This window comes from Gadus morhua, chromosome 22 (genome assembly GCF_902167405.1).
Source record: "Gadus morhua chromosome 22, gadMor3.0, whole genome shotgun sequence".
Classification (NCBI taxonomy): domain Eukaryota; kingdom Metazoa; phylum Chordata; class Actinopteri; order Gadiformes; family Gadidae; genus Gadus; species Gadus morhua.
Window position 1 is genome coordinate 19,807,400 of NC_044069.1, and position 20,563 is coordinate 19,827,962.

Genomic DNA, 20,563 nt, shown 5'->3' on the forward strand with positions numbered 1-20,563 from the left:
ACCTTCGAAAGCGCAGTTGGTGGGGCAGAGGACTGCAATGAAAAGAGTCTGAAATCCATTGGTCGCTGGTTCAACTCCGGCTAGAAGGTAATTTATAGAAGGGCAAAACTCCTTTGAGGATTTATCATTTGGGGAAGAAATGGCAAATATTCAATCAGAGATAGTCGTATCCAGTTTATTTAGTATATGTGCCCTCAATTACTCAAATTTTTTCACCCTTCGATAGCTCAGTTGGTAGAGCGGAGGACTGTAGTGAAATGCGTCTGAAATCCTTAGGTCGCTGGTTCAACTCCGGCTCGAAGGAATTTTATAGGGTTGCAAAACCACTTTAAGGAAGTATCATTTCATGAAGAAATGGTAGTTAATCAGAGAAAGTCGTTACCGATAGACATATTTCGGTATTCTCTCAATTACGCAAGACCACTCAACATTCGATAGCGCAGTTGGTGGGGCAGAGGACTGTAATGAAAAGAGTCTGAATTCCTTTGGTCGTTGGTTCAACTCCGGCTAGAAGTTAATTCATAGAAGTGCAAAACCACTTTGAGGAATTATCATTTGGGGAAGAAATGGCAAATATTCAATCAGAGATAGTCGTATCCAGTTTATTTAGTATATGTATCCTCAATTACTCAAATTATCTCACCCTTCGATAGCTCAGTTGGTAGAGCGGAGGACTGTAGTGGAATGAGTCTGAAATCCTTAGGTCGCTGGTTCAACTCCGGCTCGAAGGAATTTTATAGGGTTGCAAAACCACTTTGAGGAAGTATCATTTCATGAAGAAATGGTAGTTAATCAGAGAAAGTCGTTACCAATAGACATATTTAGGTTTTCTCTCAATTACGCAAGACCACTCAACCTTCGAAAGCGCAGTTGGTGGGGCAGAGGACTGTAATGAAAAGAGTCTGAAATCCATTGGTCGCTGGTTCAACTCCGGCTAGAAGGTAATTTATAGAAGGGCAAAACTCCTTTGAGGATTTATCATTTGGGGAAGAAATGGCAAATATTCAATCAGAGATAGTCGTATCCAGTTTATTTAGTACATGTACCCTCAATTACTTGAATTATCTCACCCTTTGATAGCTCAGTTGGTAGAGCGGAGGACTGTAGTGAAATGAGACTGAAATCCTTAGGTCGCTGGTTCAACTCCGGCTCGAAGGAATTTTATAGGGTTGCAAAACCACTTTGAGGAAGTATCATTTCATGAAGAAATGGTAGTTAATCAGAGAAAGTCGTTACCAATAGACATATTTCGGTATTCTCTCAATTACGTAAGACCACTCAACATTCGATAGCGCAGTTGGTGGGGCAGAGGACTGTAATGAAAAGAGTCTGAAATCCTTTGGTCGTTGGTTCAACTCCGGCTAGAAGTTATTTCATAGAAGTGCAAAACAACTTTGAGGAATTATCATTTGGAGAAGAAATGGAAACTGTTCAATCAGAGAATGTCTTTTCCAGTTTATTTACTAGATTGTCTCTCAATTACGCAGAGATATTTAACGTTCGATAGCTCAGTTGGTAGAGCGGAGGACTGTAGTGAAATGAGTCTGAAATCTTTAGGTCGCTGGTTCAACTCCGGCTCGAAGGAATTTTATAGGGTTGCAAAACCACTTTGAGGAAGTATCATTTCATGAAGAAATGGTAGTTAATCAGAGAAAGTCGTTACCAATAGACATATTTAGGTTTTCTCTCAATTACGCAAGACCACTCAATCTTCGAAAGCGCAGTTGGTGGGGCAGAGGACTGTAATGAAAAGAGTCTGAAATCCATTGGTCGCTGGTTCAACTCCGGCTAGAAGGTAATTTATAGAAGGGCAAAACTCCTTTGAGGATTTATCATTTGGGGAAGAAATGGCAAATATTCAATCAGAGATAGTCGTATCCAGTTTATTTAGTATATGTACCCTCAATTACTCAAATTATTTCACCCTTTGATAGCTCAGTTGGTAGAGCGGAGGACTGTAGTGAAATGAGTCTGAAATCTTTAGGTCGCTGGTTCAACTCCGGCTCGAAGGAATTTTATAGGGTTGCAAAACCACTTTGAGGAAGTATCATTTCATGAAGAAATGGTAGTTAATCAGAGAAAGTCGTTACCAATAGACATATTTCGGTATTCTCTCAATTACGCAAGACCACTCAACATTCGATGGCGCAGTTGGTGGGGCAGAGGACTGTAATGAAAAGAGTCTGAATTCCTTTGGTCGTTGGTTCAACTCCGGCTAGAAGTTAATTCATAGAAGTGCAAAACCACTTTGAGGAATTATCATTTGGGGAAGAAATTGCAAATATTCAATCAGAGATAGTCGTATCCAGTTTATTTAGTATATGTACCCTCAATTACTCAAATTATCCCACCCTTCGATAGCTCAGTTGGTAGAGCGGAGGACTGTAGTGAAATGAGTCTGAAATCCTTAGGTCGCTGGTTCAACTCCGGCTCGAAGGAATTTTATAGGGTTGCAAAACCACTTTGAGGAAGTATCATTTCATGAAGAAATGGTAGTTAATCAGAGAAAGTCGTTACCACTAGACATATTTAGGTTTTCTCTCAATTACGCAAGACCACTCAACCTTCCAAAGCGCAGTTGGTTGGGCAGCGGACTGTAATGAGATGATTCTGAAATCCATTGGTCGCTGGTTCAACTCCTGCTAAAAGGTAATTTATAGAAGGGCAAAACTCCTTCGAGGATTTATCATTTGGGGAAGAAATGGCAAATATTCAATCAGAGATAGTCGTATCCAGTTTATTTAGTATATGTACCCTCAATTGCTCAAATTATCTCACCCTTCGATAGCTCAGTTGGTAGAGCGGAGGACTGTAGTGAACTCCGGCTCAATTATCTCATCCTTCGATAGCTCAGTTGGGAGAGCGGAGGACTGTAGTGAAATGAGTCTGAAATCCTTAGGTCGCTTGTTCAACTCCGGCTCAAATTATCTCACCCTTCGATAGCTCAGTTGGTAGAGCAGAGGACTGTAGTGGAATGAGTCTGAAATCCTTAGGTCGCTGTTTCAAATCCGGCTCGAAGGAATATTACAGGGTTGCAAAACCACTTTGAGGAAGTATCATTTCATGAAGAAATGGTAGTTAATCAGAGATAGTCGTTACCAATAGACATATTTAGGTTTTCTCTCAATTACGCTAGACCACTCAACCTTCGAAAGCGCAGATGGTGGGGCAGAGGACTGTAATGAAAAGAGTCTGAAATCCATTGGTCGCTGGTTCAACTCCGGCTAGAAGGTAATTTATAGAAGGGCAAAACTCCTTTGAGGATTTATCATTTGGGGAAGAAATGGCAAATATTCAATCAGAGATAGTCGTATCCAGTTTATTTAGTATATGTACCCTCAATTACTCAAATTATCTCATCCTTCGATAGCTCAGTTGGGAGAGCGGAGGACTGTAGTGAAATGAGTCTGAAATCCTTAGGTCGCTTGTTGAACTCCGGCTCGAAGGAATTTTATAGGGTTGTAAAACCACTTTGAGGAAGTATCATTTCATGAAGAAATGGTAGTTAATCAGAGAAAGTCGTTACCAATAGACATATTTAGGTTTTCTCTCAATTACGCAAGACCACTCAACCTTCGAAAGCGCAGTTGGTGGGGCAGCGGACTGTAATGAGATGAGTCTGAAAACCATTGGTCGCTGGTTCAACTCCTGCTAAAAGGTAATTTATAGAAGGGCAAAACTCCTTTGAGGATTTATCATTTGGGGAAGAAATGGCAAATATTCAATCAGATAGTCGTATCCAGTTTATTTAGTATATGTACCCTCAATTACTCAAATTATCTCACCCTTCGTTAGCTCAGTTGGTAGAGCGGAGGACTGTAGTGGAATGAGTCTGAAATCCTTAGGTCGCTGTTTCAAATCCGGCTCGAAGGAATATTACAGGGTTGCAAAACCACTTTGAGGAAGTATCATTTCATGAAGAAATGGTAGTTAATCAGAGAAAGTCGTTACCAATAGACATATTTAGGTTTTCTCTCAATTACGCTAGACCACTCAACCTTCGAAAGCGCAGATGGTGGGGCAGAGGACTGTAATGAAAAGAGTCTGAAATCCATTGGTCGCTGGTTCAACTCCGGCTAGAAGGTAATTTATAGAAGGGCAAAACTCCTTTGAGGATTTATCATTTGGGGAAGAAATGGCAAATATTCAATCAGAGATAGTCGTATCCAGTTTATTTAGTATATGTACCCTCAATTACTCAAATTATCTCATCCTTCGATAGCTCAGTTGGGAGAGCGGAGGACTGTAGTGACATGAGTCTGAAATCCTTAGGTCGCTTGTTGAACTCCGGCTCGAAGGAATTTTATAGGGTTGCAAAACCACTTTGAGGAAGTATCATTTCATGAAGAAATGGTAGTTAATCAGAGAAAGTCGTTACCAATAGACATATTTAGGTTTTCTCTCAATTACGCAAGACCACTCAACCTTCGAAAGCGCAGTTGGTGGGGCAGCGGACTGTAATGAGATGAGTCTGAAAACCATTGGTCGCTGGTTCAACTCCTGCTAAAAGGTAATTTATAGAAGGGCAAAACTCCTTTGAGGATTTATCATTTGGGGAAGAAATGGCAAATATTCAATCAGAGATAGTCGTATCCAGTTTATTTAGTATATGTACCCTCAATTACTCAAATTATCTCACCCTTCGTTAGCTCAGTTGGTAGAGCGGAGGACTGTAGTGAAATGAGTCTGGAATCCTTAGGTCGCTGGTTCAACTCCGGCTCAAATTATCTCATCATTCGATAGCTCAGTTGGGAGAGCGGAGGACTGTAGTGAAATGAGTCTGAAATCCTTAGGTCGCTTGTTCAATTCCGGCTCAAATTATCTCACCCTTCGATAGCTCAGTTGGTAGAGCGGAGGACTGTAGTGGAATGAGTCTGAAATCCTTAGGTCGCTGGTTCAACTCCGGCTCGAAGGAATTTTATAGGGTTGCAAAACCACTTTGAGGAAGTATCATTTCATGAAGAAATGCTAGTTAATCAGAGAAAGTCGTTACCAATAGACATATTTCGGTATTCTCTCAATTACGCAAGACCACTCAACATTCGATAGCGCAGTTGGTGGGGCAGAGGACTGTAATGAAAAGAGTCTGAATTCCTTTGGTCGTTGGTTCAACTCCGGCTAGAAGTTAATTCATAGAAGTGCAAAACCACTTTGAGGAATTATCATTTGGGGAAGAAATGGCAAATATTCATTCAAAGATAGTCGTATCCAGTTTATTTAGTATATGTACCCTCAATTACTCAAATTATCCCACCCTTCGATAGCTCAGTTGGTAGAGCGGAGGACTGTAGTGAAATGAGTCTGAAATCCTTAGGTCGCTGGTTCAACTCCGGCTCGAAGGATTTTTATAGGGTTGCAAAACCACTTTGAGGAAGTATCATTTCATGAAGAAATGGTAGTTAATCAGAGAAAGTCGGTACCACTAGACATATTTAGGTTTTCTCTCAATTACGCAAGACCACTCAATCTTCGAAAGCGCAGTTGGTGGGGCAGCGGACTGTAATGAGATGAGTCTGAAATCCATTGGTCGCTGGTTCAACTCCTGCTAAAAGGTAATTTATAGAAGGGCAAAACTCCTTTGAGGATTTATCATTTGGGGCAGAAATGGCAAATATTCAATCAGAGATAGTCGTATCCAGTTTATTTAGTATATGTACCCTCAATTACTCAAATTATCTCATCCTTCGATAGCTCAGTTGGGAGAGCGGAGGACTGTAGTGAAATGAGTCTGACATCCTTAGGTCGCGTGTTCAACTCCGGCTCAAATTATCTCACCCTTCGATAGCTCAGTTGGTAGAGCGGAGGACTGTAGTGGAATGAGTCTGAAATCCTTAGGTCGCTGGTTCAACTCCGGCTCGAAGGAATTTTATAGGGTTGCAAAACCACTTAGAGGAAGTATCATTTCATGAAGAAATGGTAGTTAATCAGAGAAAGTCGTTACCAATAGACATATTTCGGTTTTCTCTCAATTACGCAAGACCACTTAACCTTCGAAAGCGCAGTTGGTGGGGCAGAGGACTGTAATGAAAAGAGTCTGAAATCCATTGGTCGCTGGTTCAACTCCGGCTAGAAGGTAATTTATAGAAGGGCAAAACTCCTTTGAGGATTTATCATTTGGGGAAGAAATGGCAAATATTCAATCAGAGATAGTCGTATCCAGTTTATTTAGTATATGTACCCTCAATTACTCCAATTATTTCACCCTTCGATAGCTCAGTTGGTTGAGCGGAGGACTGTAGTGAAATGAGTCTGAAATCCTTAGGTCGTTGGTTCTACTCCTGCTCGAAGGAAATTTATAGGGTTGCAAAACCGCTTTGAGGAAGTATCATTTCATGAAGAAATGGTAGTTAATCAGAGAAGGTCGTAACCACTAGACATATTTAGGTTTTCTCTCAATTACGCAAGACCACTCAACCTTCGAAAGCGCAGTTGGTGGGGCAGCGGACTGTAATGAGATGAGTCTGAAATCCATTGGTCGCTGGTTCAACTCCGGCTAAAAGGTAATTTATAGAAGGGGAAAACTCCTTTGAGGATTTATCATTTGGGGAAGAAATGGCAAATATTCAATCAGAGATAGTCGTATCCAGTTTATTTAGTATATGTACCCTCAATTACTCAAATTATCTTACCCTTCGATAGCTCAGTTGGTAGAGCGGAGGACTGTAGTGAAATGAGTCTGAAATCCTTAGGTCGCTGGTTCAACTCCGGCTCGAAGGAATTTTATAGGGTTGCAAAACCACTTTGAGGAAGTATCATTTCATGAAGAAATGGTAGTTAATCAGAGAAAGTCGTTACCAAAAGACATATTTCGGTATTCTCTCAATTACGTAAGACCACTCAACATTCGATAGCGCAGTTGGTGGGGCAGAGGACTGTAATGAAAAGAGTCTGAAATCCTTTGGTCGTTGGTTCAACTCCGGCTAGAAGTTAATTCATAGAAGTGCAAAACCACTTTGAGGAATTATCATTTGGGGAAGAAATGGAAACTGTTCAATCTGAGAATGTCTTTTCCAGTTTATTTACTAGATTGTCTCTCAATTACGCAGAGATATTTAACGTTCGATAGCTCAGTTGGTAGAGCGGAGGACTGTAGTGAAATGATTCTGAAATCCATTGGTCGCTGGTTCAACTCCTGCTAAAAGGTAATTTATAGAAGGGCAAAACTCCTTCGAGGATTTATCATTTGGGGAAGAAATGGCAAATATTCAATCAGAGATAGTCGTATCCAGTTTATTTAGTATATGTACCCTCAATTGCTCAAATTATCTCACCCTTCGATAGCTCAGTTGGTAGAGCGGAGGACTGTAGTGAACTCCGGCTCAATTATCTCATCCTTCGATAGCTCAGTTGGGAGAGCGGAGGACTGTAGTGAAATGAGTCTGAAATCCTTAGGTCGCTTGTTCAACTCCGGCTCAAATTATCTCACCCTTCGATAGCTCAGTTGGTAGAGCAGAGGACTGTAGTGGAATGAGTCTGAAATCCTTAGGTCGCTGTTTCAAATCCGGCTCGAAGGAATATTACAGGGTTGCAAAACCACTTTGAGGAAGTATCATTTCATGAAGAAATGGTAGTTAATCAGAGAAAGTCGTTACCAATAGACATATTTAGGTTTTCTCTCAATTACGCTAGACCACTCAACCTTCGAAAGCGCAGATGGTGGGGCAGAGGACTGTAATGAAAAGAGTCTGAAATCCATTGGTCGCTGGTTCAACTCCGGCTAGAAGGTAATTTATAGAAGGGCAAAACTCCTTTGAGGATTTATCATTTGGGGAAGAAATGGCAAATATTCAATCAGAGATAGTCGTATCCAGTTTATTTAGTATATGTACCCTCAATTACTCAAATTATCTCATCCTTCGATAGCTCAGTTGGGAGAGCGGAGGACTGTAGTGAAATGAGTCTGAAATCCTTAGGTCGCTTGTTGAACTCCGGCTCGAAGGAATTTTATAGGGTTGTAAAACCACTTTGAGGAAGTATCATTTCATGAAGAAATGGTAGTTAATCAGAGAAAGTCGTTACCAATAGACATATTTAGGTTTTCTCTCAATTACGCAAGACCACTCAACCTTCGAAAGCGCAGTTGGTGGGGCAGCGGACTGTAATGAGATGAGTCTGAAAACCATTGGTCGCTGGTTCAACTCCTGCTAAAAGGTAATTTATAGAAGGGCAAAACTCCTTTGAGGATTTATCATTTGGGGAAGAAATGGCAAATATTCAATCAGATAGTCGTATCCAGTTTATTTAGTATATGTACCCTCAATTACTCAAATTATCTCACCCTTCGTTAGCTCAGTTGGTAGAGCGGAGGACTGTAGTGAAATGAGTCTGGAATCCTTAGGTCGCTGGTTCAACTCCGGCTCAAATTAACTCATCCTTCGATAGCTCAGTTGGTAGAGCGGAGGACTGTAGTGAACTCCGGCTCAATTATCTCATCCTTCGATAGCTCAGTTGGGAGAGCGGAGGACTGTAGTGAAATGAGTCTGAAATCCTTAGGTCGCTTGTTCAACTCCGGCTCAAATTATCTCACCCTTCGATAGCTCAGTTGGTAGAGCAGAGGACTGTAGTGGAATGAGTCTGAAATCCTTAGGTCGCTGTTTCAAATCCGGCTCGAAGGAATATTACAGGGTTGCAAAACCACTTTGAGGAAGTATTATTTCATGAAGAAATGGTAGTTAATCAGAGAAAGTCGTTACCAATAGACATATTTAGGTTTTCTCTCAATTACGCTAGACCACTCAACCTTCGAAAGCGCAGATGGTGGGGCAGAGGACTGTAATGAAAAGAGTCTGAAATCCATTGGTTGCTGGTTCAACTCCGGCTAGAAGGTAATTTATAGAAGGGCAAAACTCCTTTGAGGATTTATCATTTGGGGAAGAAATGGCAAATATTCAATCAGAGATAGTCGTATCCAGTTTATTTAGTATATGTACCCTCAATTACTCAAATTATCTCACCCTTCGATAGCTCAGTTGGTAGAGCGGAGGACTGTAGTGGAATGAGTCTGAAAGCCTTAGGTCGCTGGTTCAACTCCGGCTCGAAGGAATTTTATAGGGTTGTAAAACCACTTTGAGGAAGTATCATTTCATGAAGAAATGCTAGTTAATCAGAGAAAGTCGTTACCAATAGACATATTTAGGTTTTCTCTCAATTACGCAAGACCACTCAACCTTCGAAAGCGCAGTTGGTGGGGCAGAGGACTGTAATGAAAAGAGTCTGAAACCCATTGGTCGCTGGTTCAACTCCGGCTAGAAGGTAATTTATAGAAGGGCAAAACTCCTTTGAGGATTTATCATTTGGGGAAGAAATGGCAAATATTCAATCAGAGATAGTCGTATCCAGTTTATTTAGTATATGTACCCTCAATTACTCAAATTATTTTACCCTTCGATAGCTCAGTTGGTAGAGCGGAGGACTGTAGTGAAATGAGTCTGAAATCCTTAGGTCGCTGGTTCAACTCCGGCTCGGAGGAATTTTATAGGGTTGCAAAACCACTTTGAGGAAGTATCATTTCATGAAGAAATGGTAGTTAATCAGAGAAAGTCGTTACCGATAGACATATTTCGGTATTCTCTCAATTACGCAAGACCACTCAACATTCGATAGCGCAGTTGGTGGGGCAGAGGACTGTAATGAAAAGAGTCTGAATTCCTTTGGTCGTTGGTTCAACTCCGGCTAGAAGTTAATTCATAGAAGTGCAAAACCACTTTGAGGAATTATCATTTGGGGAAGAAATGGCAAATATTCATTCAAAGATAGTCGTATCCAGTTTATTTAGTATATGTACCCTCAATTACTCAAATTATCCCACCCTTCGATAGCTCAGTTGGTAGAGCGGAGGACTGTAGTGAAATGAGTCTGAAATCCTTAGGTCGCTGGTTCAACTCCGGCTCGAAGGAATTTTATAGGGTTGCAAAACCACTTTGAGGAAGTATCATTTCATGAAGAAATGGTAGTTAATCAGAGAAAGTCGTTACCACTAGACATATTTAGGTTTTCTCTCAATTACGCAAGACCACTCAACCTTCGAAAGCGCAGTTGGTGGGGCAGCGGACTGTAATGAGATGAGTCTGAAATCCATTGGTCGCTGGTTCAACTCCTGCTAAAAGGTAATTTATAGAAGGGCAAAACTCCTTTGAGGATTTATCATTTGGGGAAGAAATGGCAAATATTCAATCAGAGATAGTCGTATCCAGTTTATTTAGTATATGTACCCTCAATTACTCAAATTATCTCATCCTTCGATAGCTCAGTTGGGAGAGCGGAGGACTGTAGTGAAATGAGTCTGACATCCTTAGGTCGCGTGTTCAACTCCGGCTCAAATTATCTCACCCTTCGATAGCTCAGTTGGTAGAGCGGAGGACTGTAGTGGAATGAGTCTGAAATCCTTAGGTCGCTGGTTCAACTCCGGCTCGAAGGAATTTTATAGGGTTGCAAAACCACTTAGAGGAAGTATCATTTCATGAAGAAATGGTAGTTAATCAGAGAAAGTCGTTACCAATAGACATATTTCGGTTTTCTCTCAATTACGCAAGACCACTTAACCTTCGAAAGCGCAGTTGGTGGGGCAGAGGACTGTAATGAAAAGAGTCTGAAATCCATTGGTCGCTGGTTCAACTCCGGCTAGAAGGTAATTTATAGAAGGGCAAAACTCCTTTGAGGATTTATCATTTGGGGAAGAAATGGCAAATATTCAATCAGAGATAGTCGTATCCAGTTTATTTAGTATATGTACCCTCAATTACTCAAATTATTTCACCCTTCGATAGCTCAGTTGGTTGAGCGGAGGACTGTAGTGAAATGAGTCTGAAATCCTCAGGTCGTTGGTTCTACTCCTGCTCGAAGGAAATTTATAGGGTTGCAAAACCGCTTTGAGGAAGTATTATTTCATGAAGAAATGGTAGTTAATCAGAGAAGGTCGTAACCACTAGACATATTTAGGTTTTCTCTCAATTACGCAAGACCACTCAACCTTCGAAAGCGCAGTTGGTGGGGCAGCGGACTGTAATGAGATGAGTCTGAAATCCATTGGTCGCTGGTTCAACTCCGGCTAAAAGGTAATTTATAGAAGGGGAAAACTCCTTTGAGGATTTATCATTTGGGGAAGAAATGGCAAATATTCAATCAGAGATAGTCGTATCCAGTTTATTTAGTATATGTACCCTCAATTACTCAAATTATCTCACCCTTCGATAGCTCAGTTGGTAGAGCGGAGGACTGTAGTGAAATGAGTCTGAAATCCTTAGGTCGCTGGTTCAACTCCGGCTCGAAGGAATTATATAGGGTTGCAAAACCACTTTGAGGAAGTATCATTTCATGAAGAAATGGTATTTAATCAGAGAAAGTCGTTACCAATAGACATATTTCGGTATTCTCTCAATTACGTAAGACCACTCAACATTCGATAGCGCAGTTGGTGGGGCAGAGGACTGTAATGAAAAGAGTCTGAAATCCTTTGGTCGTTGGTTCAACTCCGGCTAGAAGTTAATTCATAGAAGTGCAAAACCACTTTGAGGAATTATCATTTGGGGAAGAAATGGAAACTGTTCAATCTGAGAATGTCTTTTCCAGTTTATTTACTAGATTGTCTCTCAATTACGCAGAAATATTTAACGTTCGATAGCTCAGTTGGTAGAGCGGAGGACTGTAGTGAAATGAGTCTGAAATCCTTAGGTCGCTGGTTCAACTCCGGCTCGAAGGGATTTTATAGGGTTGCAAAACCACTTTTAGGAAGTATCATTTTATGAAGAAATGGTAGTTAATCAGAGAAAGTCGTTACCAATAGGCATATTTCGGTATTCTCTCAATTACGCAAGACCACTCAACATTCGATTGCGCAGTTGGTGGGGCAGAGGACTGTAATGAAAAGAGTCTGAAATCCTTTGGTCGCTGGTTCAACTCCGGCTAGAAGGTAATTTTTAGAAGGGCAAAACTCCTTTGAGGATTTATCATTTGGGGAAGAAATGGCAAATATTCAATCAGAGATAGTCGTATCCAGTTTATTTAGTATATGTACCCTCAATTACTCAAATTATCTAACCCTTCGATAGCTCAGTTGGTAGAGCGGAGGACTGTAGTGAAATGAGTCTGAAATCCTTAGGTCGCTGCTTCAACTCCGGCTCGATGGAATTTTATAGAGTTGCAAAACCACTTTGAGGAAGTATCATTTTATGAAGAAATGGTAGTTAATCAGAGAAAGTCTTTACCAATAGGCATATTTCGGTATTCTCTCAATTACGCAAGACCACTCAAAATTCAATAGCGCAGTTGGTGGGGCAGAGGACTGTAGTGAAATGAGTCTGAAATCCTTAGGTCGCTGGTTCAAATCCGGCTCGAAGGAATTTTATAGAGTTGCAAAACCACTTTGAGGAAGTATCATTTCATGAAGAATGGTAGTTAATCAGAGAAAGTCGGTACCACCAGACATATTTAGGTTTTCTCTCAATTACGCAAGACCACTCAACATTCGATAGCGCAGTTGGTGGGGCAGAGGACTGTAATGAAAAGAGTCTGAAATCCTTTGGTCGCTGGTTCAACTCCGGCTAGAAGGTCATTTATAGAAGGGCAATACTACTTTGAGGATTTATCATTTGGGGAAGAAATGGCAAATATTCAATTAGAGATAGTCGTATCCAGTTTATTTAGTATATGTATTCTCAATTACTCAATTTATCTTACCCTTCGATAGCTCAGTTGGTAGAGGGGAGGACTGTAGTGAAATGAGTCTGAAATCTTTAGGTCGCTGGTTCAAATCTGGCTCGAAGGAATTTTATAGAGTTGCAAAACCAATTTGAGGAAGTATCATTTCATGATGAATGGTAGTTAATCGGAGAAAGTCGTTACCAATAGGCATATTTAGGTATTCTCTCAATTACGCAAGACCACTCAACCTTCGAAAGCGCAGTTGGTGGGGTAGAGGACTGTAATGAAAAGAGTCTGAAATCCTTTGGTTGCTGGTTCAACTCCGGCTAGAAGTTAATTCATAGAAGTGCAAAACCACTTTGAGGAATTATCATTTGGGGAAGAAATGGAAACTGTTCAATCTGAGAATGTCTTTTCCAGTTTATTTACTAGATTGTCTCTCAATTACGCAGAAATATTTAACGTTCGATAGCTCAGTTGGTAGAGCGGAGGACTGTAGTGAAATGAGTCTGAAATCCTTAGGTCGCTGGTTCAACTCCGGCTCGAAGGGATTTTATAGGGTTGCAAAACCACTTTTAGGAAGTATCATTTTATGAAGAAATGGTAGTTAATCAGAGAAAGTCGTTACCAATAGGCATATTTCGGTATTCTCTCAATTACGCAAGACCACTCAACATTCGATTGCGCAGTTGGTGGGGCAGAGGACTGTAATGAAAAGAGTCTGAAATCCTTTGGTCGCTGGTTCAACTCCGGCTAGAAGGTAATTTTTAGAAGGGCAAAACTCCTTTGAGGATTTATCATTTGGGGAAGAAATGGCAAATATTCAATCAGAGATAGTCGTATCCAGTTTATTTAGTATATGTACCCTCAATTACTCAAATTATCTAACCCTTCGATAGCTCAGTTGGTAGAGCGGAGGACTGTAGTGAAATGAGTCTGAAATCCTTAGGTCGCTGCTTCAACTCCGGCTCGATGTAATTTTATAGAGTTGCAAAACCACTTTGAGGAAGTATCATTTTATGAAGAAATGGTAGTTAATCAGAGAAAGTCTTTACCAATAGGCATATTTCGGTATTCTCTCAATTACGCAAGACCACTCAAAATTCAATAGCGCAGTTGGTGGGGCAGAGGACTGTAGTGAAATGAGTCTGAAATCCTTAGGTCGCTGGTTCAAATCCGGCTCGAAGGAATTTTATAGAGTTGCAAAACCACTTTGAGGAAGTATCATTTCATGAAGAATGGTAGTTAATCAGAGAAAGTCGGTACCACCAGACATATTTAGGTTTTCTCTCAATTACGCAAGACCACTCAACATTCGATAGCGCAGTTGGTGGGGCAGAGGACTGTAATGAAAAGAGTCTGAAATCCTTTGGTCGCTGGTTCAACTCCGGCTAGAAGGTCATTTATAGAAGGGCAATACTACTTTGAGGATTTATCATTTGGGGAAGAAATGGCAAATATTCAATTAGAGATAGTCGTATCCAGTTTATTTAGTATATGTATTCTCAATTACTCAATTTATCTTACCCTTCGATAGCTCAGTTGGTAGAGGGGAGGACTGTAGTGAAATGAGTCTGAAATCTTTAGGTCGCTGGTTCAAATCTGGCTCGAAGGAATTTTATAGAGTTGCAAAACCAATTTGAGGAAGTATCATTTCATGATGAATGGTAGTTAATCGGAGAAAGTCGTTACCAATAGGCATATTTAGGTATTCTCTCAATTACGCAAGACCACTCAACCTTCGAAAGCGCAGTTGGTGGGGTAGAGGACTGTAATGAAAAGAGTCTGAAATCCTTTGGTTGCTGGTTCAACTCCGGCTAGAAGGTAATTTATAGAAGGTCAAAACTACTTTGAGGAATTATCATTTGGGGAAGAAATGGCAAATATTCAATCAGAGATAGTCGTATCCAGTTTATTTAGTAGATTGTCTCTCAATTACACAGGGAATCTTACCCTTCGATAGCTTAGTTGGTAGAGCGGAGGACTGTAGTGAAATGAGTCTGAAATCTTTAGGTCGCTGGTGCAACTCCGGCTCAAAAGGAATTTTATAGAGTTGCAAAACCACTTTGAGGAAGTATCATTTCATGAAGAAATGGTAGTTAATCAGAGAAAGTCGTTACCAATAGACATATTTAGTTTTTCTCTCAATTACGCAAGACCACTCAACATTCAATAGCGCAGTTGGTGGGGCAGAGGACTGTAATGAATAGAGTCTGAAATCCTTTGGTCGCTGGTTCAACTCCGGCTAGAAGGTAATTTATAGAAGGGCAAAACTACTTTGAGGAATTATCATTTGGGGAAGAAATGGCAAATATTCAATCAGAGATAGTCGTATCCAGTTTATTTAGTATATGTACCTTCAATTACTCAAATTTTCTCCCCCTTCGATAGCTCAGTTGATAGAGCGGAGGACTGTAGTGAAATGAGTCTGAAATCCTTAGGTCGCTGATTCAACTCCGGCTCGAAGGATTTTTATAGAGTTGCAAAACCACTTTGAGGAAGTGTCATTTCATGAAGAAATGGTAGTTAATCAGAGAAATTCGTTACCAATAGACATATTTCGGTTTTCTCTCAGTTACGCAAGACCACTCAACATTCGATAGCGCAGTTGGTGGGGCAGAGGACTGTAATGAAAAGAGTCTGAAATCCTTTGGTCGCTGGTTCAACTCCGGTTAGAAGTTAATTCATAGAAGTTCGAAACTACTTTGAGGAATTGTCATTTGGGGAAGAAATGGAAACTGTTCAATCAGAGAATGTCGTTTCCAGTTTATTTAGTAGATTTTCTCTCAATTACGCAAGACCACTCAACATTCGATAGCGCAGTTGGTGGGGCAGAGGACTGTAATGAAAAGAGTCTGAAATCCTTTGGTCGCTGGTTCAACTCCGGCTAGAAGTTAATTCATAGAAGTTCATAACCACTTTGAGAAATTATCATTTGGGGAAGAAATGGAAACTGTTCAATCAGAGAATGTCGTTTCCAGTTTATTTACTATATGTATTCCCAATTGCTCACATTTTCTCACCCTTCGATAACTTAGTTGGTAGTGTGGGGGACTGTAGTGAGTTGAGTCTGAAATCCTTAGGTCGCTGGTTCAACTCCGGCTAAAAGTTAATTCATAGAAGTTCAAAACCACTTTGAGGAATTATCATTTGGGGAAGAAATGGAAAATGTTCAATCAGAGAATGTCGTTTCCAGTTTATTGAGTACATTGTCTCTCAATTATACAGGGCATATTACCGTTCGATAGCTCAGTTGGTAGAGCGGAGGACTGTAGTGAAAAGAGGCTGAAATCCTTTGGTCGCTGGTTCAACTCCGGCTAGAAGGTCGTTTATAGAGGGGCAAAACTACTTTGATGAATTATCATTTGGGGAAGAAATGGCAAATATTTAATCAGAGAATGTCGTTTCCAGTTCATTTAGTAGATTGTCTCTCAATTACTCAATTTATCTCACCCTTCGATAGCTCAGTTGGTAGCACGGAGGAATGTAGTGAAATGAGTCTGAAATCCTTAGGTGTGTCCTCAACACCGCTAACATCAGTAATACCGTATACCGCGGCAACCCTAGTGCAACGATATACTTATCCCAGGGACAGATTTGACAGCGATACTGCCTTGTCGGGCAGTATGCTATTTCGCAAGCACGCAGGCGTACTTGCGCACTAGTGCCTTCACAAGCTCTCATTCCACACCTTTCGAGACAGACACTGATAACGTGAACCTGTCCCTGCATCTCAGACATCGCTTCCCTTTCATTCCAACCCGTGTTTAACGCTAGTGATGTATGCCTCCGAATCGTGTGATGCGTCCGATCAGCTGCATTTTTGGGGATAAAATGAGAGCGATGACATGACAGTAGTCATCTCTCTTATTTTATCCCCAAAAAATATAATAATATAATTATTATCATTATTATTATTATCACACCGTTGGTCTCCCACCATATGCTGTCATCATCACAAATGATCTGTCCCTAAAAGTTAATATCCACCATCCCCCCTGGCTTTTTTTTACAACTCGGCAACTTATCGTAATAACTCGAGAACTGTGGGTCTGGGTCTGAACATGCACAGAACTTTGACACTCATTTTCAATTTAACACAGCCCGACTTGACACCAGAGGATGGAACAAATTAAACAGAATCCGCTGAAATGGATGACGATGAGCAGTGTTTCACAGCGAGTACTTTTGTGATTGGAGATGTTATTCTGTGTGATGAACTAACGACAATAAAATCATGAGTTACGAAATGCAATGCATTGTTTCTGTCTGCATCTCTTTGCACAGAACATCTTCAACGATCCTGAAATCCAAGAGTAACCCATCTACTCTGGTGCATCAATTAACCGTGGACAGCTACTGTGCCTCATTCTGGCCTTCATCTTGAAGCACAGCATTAGTGGCAGTGGATTAAAAGATTTGTTGGATCTTTTAAATATTGTAGCACCTGGATGTGCCCCCACAAGTAAATACTACTTTGACAAATCTTTCTTTAATTTGGCAAAACAATTCAAAATTCACCATTACTGTAAAATTTGCTCGCAATATATAGGTAAGTTGTTTATCCCTTGCTGCAGTGACGGAAATGTTGATGAAAGAGTAAACAAAAATGGAGGGTATTATTTTCTCGTAATGCCCTTACGGCAACAACTTAAGGAGCTCTTCCAAAACACTACTTTCTACAAGTTCTTAAACAACAACAAAACAAATATGGGCATGGGGGACATTTACAGTGGAAGTATGTACACCTCAAAACTTAAAACCTTTGTTGATACCCTTGACAACATTTCACTTTCATTTAATATTGATGGGGCTTCAGTTTTTAAATCATCCAATTACTCAATTTGGCCAATTATCTGCACAGTCAATGAACTTCCATCTACTATCCGTGGAAAGTATGCTCTTCTACATTCCCTTAGGTTTAGTTCTAAACCCGAAATGCCAACACTCTTAAGGCCATTTGTCAAGGAATTACAAGAGCTATTCACAGAAGGGTTTTCTTGGCATGACAACACTGGTCATAAACACACCACTAAAGTTGCCCCAGGTGTCTGCATATGTGATGCGCCAGCCCGTGCCATGGTACAGGACATGAAACAATTTAACGGCAGATATGGGTGTGGGTTTTGTCTGCATATGGGAGAAATAGAACCAAAGGGAAAAGGGTTTACACGTGTATATCCTCACTCTACTGAGTATCCTCATCTAAGAACACATGATCAGACTACCCATCAGGCATCTGCTGCAATACAATAGGACAGAGATGTTAATGGGGTTAAGGAACCTAGTCAACTGCTGCTACTTCCTAATTTCGACATTATCAAACATTTTGTCCCAGAATATATGCATAGTGTTTGCCTTGGTGTAACAAAACAATTTGTCAGTATTTGGTGTGATTCAAAAAACTCTGCTTTCCATTCTATTTACAACCGAAAATAATCCAACAGATTGACAGTTCTCTCCTCACCATACACCCACCACATGAAGTCAAAAGATGTCCAAGGTCATTGTCCGAGAGACACTATTGGAAGGCATCTGAATGGAGGGCATTTCTTTTATTTAATCCCCCCATTCTATTGAAAACAGTTTTACCCCCGGTTTATTATAATCACTGGCTATTACTTGTCTTCTCCATCTACACACTCCTCCAGGATAATATCCAAAAAGCTGATCTCTTGCATGCTTCCTCTTGTCTTACGTGTTTTGTTGTCGAGGTACAAGAGCTTTATTGAAAATGTTATGTATCTTATAATGTTCACTGCTTAACCCATCTTAGCAGCGCAGTTGACATGTGGGGTCCGCTGTGGGCCAACTCTTCATTTGTTTATGAAGACACAATTGGCACTCTTCTTGAAATGTTCAATGGTACACAGGCAGTCCCTGAACACATTTTTTAGAGATTTTTTAAGACAAAAACACTAATGCACCACACTGAATTATTCAACAATGCCAGTGATGATGTCTGTGATCTTTTCAACAAACTTGTTAACAAAGACAATACAGTGTTAAAATCATGCAAAGTAGGTAGTGGTGCTCGGGTTGTCGGGAATTACACAACAAGAGTAATTACAGTGGGGGAGTCCATTCTCTTTGGAAATTATATAGAGGCCAGTGTCAAAGAATTCAAGGGATGTTTCATCCACCACACTTTATACACCACTGAAATGTATGCAGCAAATATTTTAAACGCAATAATTCTTGTGTGGCTCTAAAAAACGGAGAGCATGGTAGCATTAAATCCATACTACTTTGTAAGCTCAATTGTGGTTGCTTATCAGCATGCAAGTGTGAAGAGGTGTACCTACACATTTTTAGATTCAAAAAGGATTCCAGACAATTAAGAATCTATGATGACTTTGCTAAGGTGAATACTGCTAAGCAAATTGTGAAGTTCAGAAAGACCCATGAAATACTTCTTTGCAAACCTAATGATATTTTGTGCAAATGCTTTTGCTACGTACACGATGAGTCAATTATTCTTATCAAGATGCCTGTATTAGAAAATGTTTAAAGTTAGTAAGGCTTCAATTGTACTCTCTTTCATTGTTATTATATTCTGGCTGTTGTAGCCTATGCATGTTGTGCATTATGTTTTATATTTATGTGTGGTTTATGTTTCTACAATAAAATCTCCACATAATACAAATATTTGGCTTATGTTTCACATATTCATTTTAGGACAAATTACAGAATAATGAAAATATATATTAAAAAAAATATATTATAGTTAACTATAGTAATCTATACTGTACTACACTTTGTAGTGACTTACTATAGTATTTACCATAGTACACTACAATGTCTGGAAAATTACTATAGTAAATCCCACACTATATTGTAGTATAGTATAGTAATCTATAGTATACTACTGTGTAGTAACTTACTATAGTATTTACCATAGTACACTACAATGTCTGGAAAATTACTATAGTAAATCGAACACTATATTGTAGTATATCATAGTAATCTATAGTATACTACACTTTGTAGTAATTTACTATAGTATTTACCATAGTACACTACAATGTCTTGAAAATTACTATAGTAAATCCCACACTATATTGTAGTATAGTATAGTAATCTATAGTATACTACACTGTGTAGTAACTTACTATAGTATTTACCATAGTACACTACAATGTCTGGAAAATTACTATAGTAAATCCCAGACTATATTGTAGTATAGTATAGTAATCTATAGTATACTACACTGTGTAGTAACTTACTATAGTATTTACCATAGTACACTACAATGTCTGGAAAATTACTATAGTAAATCCCACACAATATTGTAGTATATTATAGTATACTATAGTAAATAGTATACTGTAGTAAATGCTGTAGTAAACTATAGTATTTTTCCCCTGGGGAGTCCCCATTGAAGCCAAATTTTTCCAGGACTTTATAAAGGTAGGTCCACCCCCCACAACCAAATGCCTTTTCCGCGTCCAAACTCACTAAGACCACACTCTTTCCCCTTCTTTTAACTTCCTCCACTATGTGAATTGTCTTCCTTATATTGTCCTGTGTCTGCCTTCCTTTTATAAAACCAGTCTGGTCTTCATCTATAATATCGGGCATGAATGAGTAAAATCTTTTTGAGATAATTGAAGTATAGATCTTAGAGTCAACATTAAGCATGGATATCGGTCAATAGCAACTATACAGATCTGTATGCCTGCCCTCTTTAGGTATTATAGAAATAATAGCCTCTTTCTAGGATGGGGGAGTTTTGCCCTCTTTCATAGAGTATCTAAATTATGCTAACAATAAGGGGTTAAGTTCCTGCCTAAATACTTTATCGAATTCCGATGGGAATCCATCACTACCTGGTGATTTACTATTTCTCGTTCTACTAATTGCATTCCCCACCTCAACCTCCGTAATATCTGAGTTGAAGAATTTATTCTGCCCTTCCCCTAAC

The 20,563-nt window shown here is 39.8% G+C and overlaps 13 non-coding genes across 13 annotated transcripts; all 13 read left to right on the forward strand.

Moving 5' to 3' along the window:
• Positions 1-216: 216 nt before the first annotated feature.
• trnay-gua (transfer RNA tyrosine (anticodon GUA)) lies at positions 217-304 on the forward strand. The gene is given in 2 exon segments: positions 217-253; positions 269-304. It is a non-coding gene; the product is annotated as a tRNA-Tyr (tRNA).
• A 339-nt stretch (positions 305-643) lies between these two features.
• trnay-gua (transfer RNA tyrosine (anticodon GUA)) lies at positions 644-731 on the forward strand. Its single transcript is given in 2 exon segments — positions 644-680; positions 696-731. It is a non-coding gene; the product is annotated as a tRNA-Tyr (tRNA).
• Positions 732-1,070: 339 nt separating this feature from the next.
• trnay-gua (transfer RNA tyrosine (anticodon GUA)) lies at positions 1,071-1,158 on the forward strand. The gene is given in 2 exon segments: positions 1,071-1,107; positions 1,123-1,158. It is a non-coding gene; the product is annotated as a tRNA-Tyr (tRNA).
• A 1,193-nt stretch (positions 1,159-2,351) lies between these two features.
• Positions 2,352-2,439, forward strand: trnay-gua (transfer RNA tyrosine (anticodon GUA)). Its single transcript is given in 2 exon segments — positions 2,352-2,388; positions 2,404-2,439. It is a non-coding gene; the product is annotated as a tRNA-Tyr (tRNA).
• Positions 2,440-4,827: 2,388 nt separating this feature from the next.
• On the forward strand, positions 4,828-4,915 carry trnay-gua (transfer RNA tyrosine (anticodon GUA)). Its single transcript is given in 2 exon segments — positions 4,828-4,864; positions 4,880-4,915. It is a non-coding gene; the product is annotated as a tRNA-Tyr (tRNA).
• Positions 4,916-5,254: 339 nt separating this feature from the next.
• trnay-gua (transfer RNA tyrosine (anticodon GUA)) lies at positions 5,255-5,342 on the forward strand. The gene is given in 2 exon segments: positions 5,255-5,291; positions 5,307-5,342. It is a non-coding gene; the product is annotated as a tRNA-Tyr (tRNA).
• A 433-nt stretch (positions 5,343-5,775) lies between these two features.
• On the forward strand, positions 5,776-5,863 carry trnay-gua (transfer RNA tyrosine (anticodon GUA)). The gene is given in 2 exon segments: positions 5,776-5,812; positions 5,828-5,863. It is a non-coding gene; the product is annotated as a tRNA-Tyr (tRNA).
• A 766-nt stretch (positions 5,864-6,629) lies between these two features.
• Positions 6,630-6,717, forward strand: trnay-gua (transfer RNA tyrosine (anticodon GUA)). The gene is given in 2 exon segments: positions 6,630-6,666; positions 6,682-6,717. It is a non-coding gene; the product is annotated as a tRNA-Tyr (tRNA).
• A 2,237-nt stretch (positions 6,718-8,954) lies between these two features.
• Positions 8,955-9,042, forward strand: trnay-gua (transfer RNA tyrosine (anticodon GUA)). Its single transcript is given in 2 exon segments — positions 8,955-8,991; positions 9,007-9,042. It is a non-coding gene; the product is annotated as a tRNA-Tyr (tRNA).
• A 339-nt stretch (positions 9,043-9,381) lies between these two features.
• Positions 9,382-9,469, forward strand: trnay-gua (transfer RNA tyrosine (anticodon GUA)). The gene is given in 2 exon segments: positions 9,382-9,418; positions 9,434-9,469. It is a non-coding gene; the product is annotated as a tRNA-Tyr (tRNA).
• A 339-nt stretch (positions 9,470-9,808) lies between these two features.
• trnay-gua (transfer RNA tyrosine (anticodon GUA)) lies at positions 9,809-9,896 on the forward strand. Its single transcript is given in 2 exon segments — positions 9,809-9,845; positions 9,861-9,896. It is a non-coding gene; the product is annotated as a tRNA-Tyr (tRNA).
• A 433-nt stretch (positions 9,897-10,329) lies between these two features.
• trnay-gua (transfer RNA tyrosine (anticodon GUA)) lies at positions 10,330-10,417 on the forward strand. Its single transcript is given in 2 exon segments — positions 10,330-10,366; positions 10,382-10,417. It is a non-coding gene; the product is annotated as a tRNA-Tyr (tRNA).
• A 766-nt stretch (positions 10,418-11,183) lies between these two features.
• On the forward strand, positions 11,184-11,271 carry trnay-gua (transfer RNA tyrosine (anticodon GUA)). The gene is given in 2 exon segments: positions 11,184-11,220; positions 11,236-11,271. It is a non-coding gene; the product is annotated as a tRNA-Tyr (tRNA).
• Positions 11,272-20,563: the final 9,292 nt, after the last annotated feature.